At 39.6% G+C, this 10,853-nt stretch overlaps 2 non-coding genes across 2 annotated transcripts; both read left to right on the forward strand.

Moving 5' to 3' along the window:
• The first annotated feature begins 993 nt into the window (after positions 1-993).
• LOC138445440 (small nucleolar RNA SNORD50) lies at positions 994-1,063 on the forward strand. Its single transcript, XR_011258880.1, has one exon. It is a non-coding gene; the product is annotated as a small nucleolar RNA SNORD50 (small nucleolar RNA).
• A 227-nt stretch (positions 1,064-1,290) lies between these two features.
• LOC138445490 (small nucleolar RNA SNORD50) lies at positions 1,291-1,360 on the forward strand. Its single transcript, XR_011258918.1, has one exon. It is a non-coding gene; the product is annotated as a small nucleolar RNA SNORD50 (small nucleolar RNA).
• Positions 1,361-10,853: the final 9,493 nt, after the last annotated feature.

Consider the following 10,853-nt stretch of genomic DNA (forward strand, 5'->3'; position numbering starts at 1 on the left):
CTAGGTAAGTACGCGTTGCTGGCGGTCGTGCGCGCGAACCTGGGTGGTGCAGCTTGGGTTGGGGAATGCAATACGGTAAAAAGAGTTCAGAAGTTGAGTGTTAGAATGCGGCGTTTAGTATATACACTTGGAAAACGCGCCGCCGGACCGCCATATGTCCCATGTCGCGGTGGCGACCGGCTTCGAGCTTAGGCGTGCGTCGGCTGCTGCTTGCTGGTCGTGGCGCTGCGCGCGGCAGTATTGCTAAGCCGGCTGGATAATCCTGAACGGCGCACGGGAAACGACCACATTCCTGAGATTTGGGGCGGGAGTTACGCTTAACGTTGACTTCCAGGCCTTAGATACGTCGTCATATCAACAGTTAATCGCCAGCCCCTGACTGCGTGAAACTGAGTTGTATTGTGCCCAGGTGGCGCTGTGTGCAAATCGAATTGTTGGAGGGGAAGGTTTTAGTGCTGAAAACCTTCAGCTATGACCTTCTATGACAATCCTTAATTTTTTAATATATTTATCCTTCCGCAGGTTAATAAATTGATTCTCCCGCAGGAACAATGGATTTCGGTGTAGCGGAACTGTTACATGGAGGTGCTAAGGTAAGTGTTGAGAGCTTCTAAGCTGAACCTGTTGATTTACAGGTTGATCAACCTGTAAAGATGATCATCATTTGAAATTGTATTCTTTTTTTATAGATTCAAAGGTACATTTCCAAACATGCCGGACAATATTGGCTGGAAAATGACTTGGTTAAAATCTGATGATCTTACCAGGTATGTGTTTGACTAGTACTTCGAATCTCTATATGCTTAGTCCACGTGTAGATTAAATGAGAAAAATATTTTTGTTTTTTAACAGCATTCTGCAGGTTGATGAATACTAATGAAGCTGTGGGTGTCACTGAGCAGCTTCATTTTAAAGTAAGTTACCCTGACTTAATATCTGCTGCAGTGGTTTGTGGTAGATGTCCGTGTGGTGTAGCTTAATGGATTTTGGTCTGATCAATGATGAAACCTATCCCGAAGCTGATAACCTGAAGAAAAGCATGTACCGATTCAGCTTCTGAGACAAGACTAATGTTCAGATATGAGAACAAGTTTTATAACAGATTTCTGTTAGGTTATGTTTCATAGAGGAAAAACTCAATTCACAGAGTGGGGTTTTCTGTGCCAACAGTGAGGGGTTGCTGTCTGCCTGTTGAAAGAAGTCGGTGTGCTGTGACATTTGGAAGGTGGGAGCATTTCTGTGAGTAGAGATGTTTTGCTTCAAAATCAGTAAACATTGTGTCCTTGGTCTTACCTATGATGATCCTATCCCGAACCTGAATTTCTGTTGAAAAACCTTATACGGATCTGGCTTCTGAGGTGGACCATTAAGAGGACAATAGCATTTTTGAAAATTGTTTTAAGTAAGTTTTTTGATGTTGATAGTTTTGTAAACCTCAAATGTTTTTCCTTTCCTAGGGCTAGTGCTGCGAGATTTACTTGTCTTATGAAAATCTGGTGATTGGGAAAACCTCCAGTGGATGTGGGAAGAAAGTTCAAGATGAATTATATGTTTACATTGGTTTGTAAATAGATTCTAAACCAGCATCGAGTCTAAATAATGCATCCATAAGAGTCAAGGCATTTCTGTTGACCATGACACTGCTGTAGAATCATAACCTGTTAATCAGTGTATTACTTTCTATTTTGAATGGAAAACTCTCTTCTAGTTATCTAGCCTTGTAATTAAATAATTTTGAATAGCCTCTGGTTCCCTGTCTGTCTGAATGGAGTTTAAAACTGATTGTAATTACACCAAGTTAAAGTGTGTACTCTTGTGGTGGAATCTTTAGTCAGGTTTCTAGGGAGAGATGATTTGGTTTGGCAAGAATAAGTACTGTGGAAAACATTAGCTTCAATCAGGGTTGGGGTGAGAGCAAAGTGGGAGAGATGGGACCTGTTAACAGTGAGGGAAGGTCGCTGATAAAATCTGGGTTAAAACTAGTCAAGCATTCTATGGAATGGGTTAGTGTAAACAATAGTAGCGTCTAATCTAACCAAGGTGGTTGGGCCCTGATGCTGCTAAGTCACTTCAGTAGTGTCCGACTCTGTGACCCCATGGACAGCAGCCCACCAGGCTCCTCTGTCCACGGGATTCTCTAGGCAAGAATACTGGAGTGGGTTGCCATTTCCTTCTCTGGTTGGGCCCTGACCCTAATCATTTTCCTTAAATAGATGCATGAATAACCTGTTCCCATATTTAATTGTTAAAGTCAGTGCCAATATTATCATCTGAATGAACTCTTGGAAATGTTAGTTTGCCTGCTGAAGTGAAGAGATGACTTGGGGCCTGTGTACCTCAGATTCATGAGACTGAGCCTATAGTTGAGTGCCCAGACACATTTCTTCTGGTAGCAGACAACCTCCATGTATAGCCTTGTGTTAGTGTTAGTCTGTTTATTATGTCCATATGGAAATAAGACTTTTGCACTGCAGTCAGCACCCCGATCTGCTTTATTTGGGACTTAAGTGTGGTTTATAAAATCTGAGCACTAGCATCCCTGTATCTTAAGTATCTAGACATTAGGCACTTGGTTGTCAATAAATGTTAAATGCTTAACAATGAATGCTTGACCCATTGAGGGGGACCTCCCTGATTGTCCAGTGGTTAAGACTGCTTCCAGTGTAGGGGCTGCTGGTAGGGTTGGTGAACCCACATGCAGAGTGGCACAGCCAAAAATCTAAAACATTCAGGGAGAACTGTCCTTCATGGGGTCACAAAGAGTCAGACACTGCTTAGCAACAAAATTAATAACAGGAACCTTATGCTGTATGTGAGAGACTTTAGCCAGTAAGAATTTTCTCAGCTCTACACCATGTTTCCAGGTTATCTTAAAATACAGTAGATTCAATTCTACTGTTTGGTATTTTTTAGTGAAGTGAAGGTTGCTCAGTCTTGTCCAACTCTTTGCAACCCCTCTCCAGGTCAGAATACATTCCCTTCTCCAGGGGATCGTCCCAACCCAGAGGTCTTACCCGTGTCTCCTGCATTGCAAGCAGATTCTTTAACTGAAGTGAGCCACCAGGGCAGCCCAAACTAGTTATATTGCCAGAAATCCAATATCCATTGCACTTGGCTTCCTTATCAAGTGCCCTCTGAACTGGTTATACAGTTCTTAATCACTGTTTGGCCAGCCTCAGAACTTTTGGATGTTTTTAAGCCAGTTTCCCCATTAAATTTAGAGCCTTTAAATGCCAACCTATGTACAGATAACCAGGCTTTTCTGTTGGCTCAGAGGATAAAGTGTCTGCCTGCAATGCCAGAGACCTGGGTTCAATCCCTGGATCAGAAAGATCCCCTGGAGAAGGAAATGGCAACCCACTCCAGTATTCTTGCCTGGAGAACCCCACAGACAGGAGCCTGGTAGGCTAGAGTCCACGGGGTCACAAAGAGTCGAACACGACTAAATGACTTCACTTTGCTTTTTCCTTTCCTATGTACAGATAAGTCAAAATACAAGCATGCTACAGTTTTTGTGGATCATCTTGAGGTGGAGGAAGGGTACCTTTTCAATATGAAAACCAGACCTGGTCTCATCCTCTGACCACTAGTCAATCTGAGGTCCTGATATGCTATGCAGCTGACTTATAACAAGATAAAGATTTAATCTCACAGAATCCCACACTGAGTACAGTATAATACATCCATCCTATTTGGAAACTTTACCTTAGTTATGCTTAGTTGACTCAGTTCTCTTCAAAAGAGTTAACAATGGGAAGACCATTTCAGAATACTCAGAATTCACCATTTGAAGAAAATGTTTGCAAATAGTGATTACTGAGGTCAGAAAACTTGACCCTTGCCTCCTAAGTATTGAATATAATTATATATGTCAATAAATGGTTCATTTTAAAAGTGTACAGTTTGATGAGTCTCTAAATATGCACCCATGAAACCATTACTGCAGTCAAGATAATAAAGTCCATCTCCCCAAAAGTGCATTTTTACAGAGGCTTGATTTTGAACATACTAAGTTGGAGATGAAATGTGATACCCAAATGAGATTTTGCGTGAGATATGAAAGTTCAGAGGAGAGATCTAAGCTGGAGAAATAAACTTGGGAGTTAACAGCATGTGAATGGCCATAAAGTGAGATCACCGAGGGAGTGAATACAAGAGAAGTGATCCAAGGGTTGAGTCCCAGGACATTCCAGAAGTAAGACATGGCAAGTTTAGTTCAAATCATAGAAATTATTCTGTACCAGCAAACAAAAACTGGGAAGCAGAAATCTGTTTTCAAGTTCAACTACCATATCTGAAACAAACTAGATGGAAAGTTGAGTTCAGCAAGCAAGGGTGTGAACTAAGCAATAATTGCTTGGGGTAATGGGGCTGGAGGTTGCCTTGTATTTAATACAGAGCACTGGTCAGTGTGAAAATTGAGGGAGTTAATATATATGGACAACTCTGCAAAGTATTAGGCAAAGTGGTCTTCAGGAAAGAATGAGATGAGGAATTTATAAAGTGTGATAGTTGTCATCAGATACTGTGGACTGATGAGAAAAATGGAGTTGACCACACACAAGTTAGAGATTTGCCTTTTGGTGCTAAAGTGCCCAGTGAGGCTAAAAATTGCCAAGTGTGATAGTTAATCAGCATAATTCTTACCTCTTGTCCTATGGGGTTTATCCACATAGGAGCAGAAAGCAGATCGGTGGATTAAACCAAAATTAGGGATAAACTGGCCAGAAGGAGCAGAACCATGATGGGCCAATTCAGAATGTAGGTGAAAGTGGTGTTAAAATTCACCTTGAAATCCAGGCTGATGAGGAAAAGAAATTAGTGCTGGAAAACTGTCCCAGAAAATGATGAAGAACAGTTGTACCACAGAGAGATTATGAAAATGAGGTAAAATAAGACCCTTTCCAGTTACAGTACAAAATGACCCACAGCATGTTGTGTTTCTAATTAGTGGTTTATTTCTCTCTGGTCCTAGAGTGAGTTCTTTTCAAGCAGAAACTGCCCTTTCACCTCTTAGACCCTATGCCTGCTGCTGCTAAGTCACTTCAGTTGTGTCCAACTCTGTGACCCCATAGACAGCAGCCCACCAGGCTCCACTGTCCCTGGGATTCTCCAGGCAAGAACACTGGTGTGGGTTGCCATTTCCTTCTCCAATGCATGAAAGTGAAGTCGCTCAGTAAATGTCCGACTCCATGACTCCATGGACTGCAGCCTACCAGGCTCCTCCGGCCATGGGATTTTCCAGGGAAGAGTACTGGAGTGGCATGCCATTGCCTTCTCTGATACTCTGTGCCTAGTACGATGTAAAGACTTCCATTACAAATTTGTCTAATTATATGGAATTCAGTATGTACATTTAAGGTGGGCAATGATGATATGATCTAAATTCTCCAAAAGAGATAAAAGAGAAAAGTTGGAAAGTGATGGATTCAGTATGTGTGCCCTCCCAAAATTCTTATGTAGAAGCCCTAACTCTGATGTGGCAATATTTGGTGATGGAGCCTCAGGGGATGTGGTTAAGGTTAAATGATGTCATAAAGGTAGGGCCCTGGTTGGATAGGATGAGTGTCCTTATAAGAAGAAACAGCAGGGAACTCACTCTCTCCCTCTTCATATGTGGGGACACAGTGTGATGATGGCTGTCTACAAGTCCAGACAAGAGGACTCAGAATGAAACCTACCTTGCTGGCACTTTGATCTTGGACTTTCCAGCCTCCAGAGCTATGAGAAAATTAATTTGTATTGCTTCAACCATCCAGTCTGGTATTTTCTTACGGCAGCTCTTACAGACTGAGACAGAAGCAATGGATAAATGGCCACTGTTATAATTTGAGGGCTTTGTATTTGGCAAGAGATTTATGAGTAATAACTATTAAGTCCACACAGTGTAATCTCTCTGGTTTTATACATTTTCCCTTTAGGTTTTTATTTATTACATTGAAACTGGGTCATACTCTTTTTTTTTGCAGTGTGTTTTATTATTGACTGATAAACAACTGACACAAAGCTTTCCACCTGTTTCAACACCAATAGATAAATTTTCAATTAAATCTCAGTAAAAGAAATTAGAGATTGAAATTAAACTATTTTAGAAGGTGAATGTTGTCTTCAATCTGTGCTTCGCAAGCAAAACTTTTTAACATAAATTATTTCTTTTAAAATTAACTCATATAACAAAAAATGATTTAGGCTTACTGGATATTTCATAGTATAAAATTTCTTTGTTCTATATGAACATTAAGATTGTAAAAGGGGGACTTCTCTGGTGGTCCAGTGCTGAGACTCCCAATTCAGGGAGGGGACCCAGGTTTGATCCCTGGTCAGGGAACTAGATTCCACATGCTGCAAGTATTTCAAAACTAAAAAAGATTCGTCATGCCACGACTAAGGGTGCTGCAACTAAAGACCCCACATGCTGCGACTAAGACCCAGTACAATAAAAGAGAGGAAGGAAACAAAGTCAAGTGATATATTTTAAAAAAATTTTTCTTTAACATTTTTGAGAACCGATAGTTCATACCTATCATGATTTTTTCACTGTTTAATGGAAAATACTTGGTGTAAAATAATGACTGACACTTCTATAGTTCTCTTAATTTTACACGGTGCTTTGACATACATCATCTTGGTTTCTCCTACAGTAACCTGTGAGTAGTCGGTATTTATACATTTTATATGTGAGTAAACTGAGAGATTTAAAATACAATCTGCTCAAAGTTTAGATCACTGGAAGGAATGATTTCAACATCATCTGTATTTCGCACATTGTAATATAGTTTTTTTAGTTTGGGTGCCACATTTAAGAAGAAGAGTGGTGGGAATTCCCTGATGGTCCAGTGGGTAAGAATCTTTCATCCCAATGCAGGGGCCCAGGTTTGATCCTTGGTTAGGGAACTAGCTCCCACATGCCGAAACTAAGGAGTCCGCATGCCACAACGAAGATTCCAAGAATTGCAACTAAGACCCAACCCAGCCAAAATAAATATTTTTTTAAAAAGAAGATGAGTGGCAAACTAGGAGGTAACCTGAGGATGAAGACAAAGCTTCTGGAAACTATGTCATTCTAGGCAATATTTTAAGGACTTGAAAGTAGTTAACCTGAAGAAGTAAAAAATCATAGGAAAGCATAATGACTATTCTTAAATATTTAAAAGTATTTCATATGGGATAATAGTAATATTAATAATAATCCCATCTGGAGACTTCCCTGGTGGTCCAGGTATTAAGAATTCACCTTGCAATACAGGAGATGCAGGTTCGATCCCTGGTTAGGAAACTAAAATCCCATGTGCTGCAAGTAGAGTCTGTGCATCACAATTAAAGATCCTGCACAATGCAGTGAAGACCCGGCAGTACTGCAGCCAAGACCCCACGCAGCCAAGTAAATAATTAAATGATTTTTTAAAATAGTAATAATTGTCCCATCTGGTAGGTACTATGATTATGCCCATTTTACCGATGAGGAAAGTGAAACTTCAAAAAGTAACCTAATGAAATTTACGTAGGAAGTGAGGGAATTAAATTGAAAATCTGGAAGGCTAAGTCAAGAGATGGTGTTCTTACCCCACTAAATACCTTCCTCAGAGGAGTAGCTAACTGAAGAGTTTTCTTTGGAAGACACAAAGGAGATCAATGAAATAAAAAGAGGCAAACTGCAATTCAACCTAAAGATGAACTTTCCAATAACAGAATGTACTGTCTCCATATTGCTATCTCCCGTCAGTGTGAGCCAGAGGGAGGAGGTTGGCATACTCAAAGACCCTTTTAAGTTCAGATTCTTGACTTGTCCAAGGTAACCCAGCTAGTTAATGACCAAGTTGACAACCAACATCTACACTCTTTCAGTCCAGTGCTCAATCCAGTAACACTGTGGTGCCCCGATTTTTCTCCAGCATAAATTTAAATCTCTTCAGAATTCATTAATCTATGGGAATTGTTTGTCATACAAACAAAATAACTTTAATCACTACTTTTATACAAAAGTAGAGTTTGGGGCCTGTTACTAATAGTTGATCAATTTAATTATAGTAGAAGAACATGGTTCTTAAGCAGACTAAACTTCTCTGGGGCAATAGTAAGTTCTATCCATTGGGGTACATCTAATTCTGATATTTGTTTTCCTTACTGATGGAGACTCAGTTGAAATTACACTTATTTTTCAAAACTGAATGCAGAAACATTGTTCAGAGTCTCAGCACACACCCAGAAATGTCAAAATAATTTTGAAATTCACGGACTTGTCTCCATATATTGGAGTATAACTTAGTTTCTTAATGAGTTTTGTTTGCTTGAAATTCAATCTGTTTCTTTGAAGATTAAGGCATACTAACAAGCTAAGTGTGCATGGTGATTCAGAAATATCCTAAGGGTTCACTCATTTTATTCACTGGGCAAATAGGTCCTGAATACCTACCATGTGCAGGTACTGTCCTAAGCACAGCAGAGACCAAAATCTTTGCCATTGTGGAGCTTAGATTTTAGGAGGAGGAAAATAAATAGATAAATTGTAAAGTATGTGAGAGAATGAGAAGTGGTATTAAGAAAAGAACACAGGACATTGAGAGTGAATTTAGGGAGGGAGCCAAATGGTGTGATTTTTACATAAATTTGACGGATCGGCTTCGACGAGAAGGTAAGATTAAGCAAAGACTTAGAGTGAGAGATTGAGCTATGGACATATCTAAGCAAAGGACATTTCCAGCAAAGGACAGCCCAAAGACAGACCCACATATGGTAAAGATGAAGAAAGATGACATGCAAATTATGTTGAGCCTTATGGGTCATTGAAAGAATTTTGCTCTGAGTAAAATGGGAACACTTGTAAAAAGAAATATAGAAACTGAAAGCATGATTTAAGTGTATCCTGTGAATCCTACCCATATGGTCCAGATTGTAGTCTCTACCATTTATCATTACAAGAAAATAGGGTGGGCTTGCCTGGTAGCACAGTGGATAAGAATCCACCTGCCAATACAGGAGTCACGGGCTCAATCCCTGGTCCGGAAAGATCCTATATACCACGGGGCAACTAAGCCTGCGGGCCACAACTGCTGAGTCCGTGTGCTGCAACAGCTGAGGCTGATGTACTGGAGTCCGTGCTCTGCAACAAGAGAAGCCACTGCAATAAGAAGCCCAGCCACTGCAATAAGAACCCCACTGCAATAAGAAGGGCTACAGAGAGTAGCCCTCTCTGGCCACAACCAGAGAAAGCCCACACAAAGCAACGAAGACCCAGAGCAGCCAAAGTAAATAATTTTTTTTTTTAAGAAAGAAAGAAAATGGGGTTCATAGAAGAGGTAATTGATTACAGAGCTGAGGCAAGAAAGGTACAAGATGAGCCTTCTGCAATTTGCTGTATGTAGGAAAGCAAAAGGGGCTCCCCTGGCAGCTCAGATGATAAAGAATCAGCCTGCAATGCAGGAGACGTGGGTTCGATCCCTGAGTTGAGACGATCCCCTGGAGGAGGACATGGCAACCGACACCAGTATTCTTGCCTGGAGAATCCCCAAGGACAGAGGAGCCTGGCAGGCTACAGTTCCTGGGGTCACAAAGAGTCGGACATGACTGAGCAACTAAGCACAGCACAGCACAGAAGAGCAAAAAAGCTATCAGACATTTGGGATTGTGTGAAAAGAACTCGGGAGCCCATTTCGAGCATCTCCTGCGGTCCACATATGGAAATGCTGACTATATCAAGGATAATAACTACAATAGATTGGTAACATAAAATATGTTCAGATCTAGGAATTCATAATGATACCTTTAAGAAAAACAACTGCATTTTGATGCTGTTAGAAGATGCTAGTGAACCAACTTAATTTCAGAACTGGCAAATGAGGGACTTTCCAACACCCAACTGCAGTAACAGATAATCAGATTGAAACTGAGAAAGTTTTTCTTAGTTGATTATCCCAGTTAGTAACTGAAAAACAGAAGAAAAGACAGAATATCACTATTTTGTAACATCTCTTGATGTACCAGCAATGATCATCCATGGCTAAATCTAAAAAAAAAAAGAGAGAGGAAACAGTGTCTAAGTGGCTGATTGGAAGTTTTGGGGTTGTATCAACAACATGCTACTTTAAAGTCTACTTCCACAAGAAATATTCTTTAAATATTTTTTTTCCTACAGAGATGATCTATTTATCCCACGATATTGGCACCCTTCATTGTTTACAATAATGACAATTATTCGCAAGATATCTGCTCAAGTTTCCCTGAAAGAGTTCCTTGGTTGAATCTAACAAACAAAACTCTAGAAGCTAATTACTGATATGAATTAAATAACATGAGCTTTATCACTTCAGCTTCAGTGGCATCTTGGGGAGGTGAGCTTGTTATATATACTTTAAACACTTCTATCTGCTAGTGATACCAGTTCTGTTCATAGCATTGTTGTTTATCTCACTAAATAGCTATATCTTAGGAAGTACAAAACACTCAATCCATATTAATGTTTATTCTAGATTTATGGTTAATAGATGATTCATATAATAGGACCTCAAATTTCTTTGAACATTTTTCATAACTTAGAATAAATACATCTACTAAACTTAGATCCCATGAAATCCAAATATAAGAAACTGTCTCCTATGTGGTTTTTGATTTACCATTTACTTGGTGTTTAAATTATTTATCAATTTTTAACTTGAGTAAAGAACAAATCTACAGAACACAAACTTCCATAGTAAGTAAACCACTTTTTTTAAATAGTTTTAGGCATGGAATTCTTGGGTATTTAAATGCATCTAATTTCCTAAAGTCTATAATTTTGTTTTCTTTTTTTACTTACTAAAATGCTTTTTTTTTAATTAAAAAGATATCTTATAAAATGTAAAAATAAGAAAAATATT

The sequence above is a fragment of the Ovis canadensis genome, chromosome 8 (assembly GCF_042477335.2).
Source record: "Ovis canadensis isolate MfBH-ARS-UI-01 breed Bighorn chromosome 8, ARS-UI_OviCan_v2, whole genome shotgun sequence".
Lineage (NCBI taxonomy): Eukaryota > Metazoa > Chordata > Mammalia > Artiodactyla > Bovidae > Ovis > Ovis canadensis.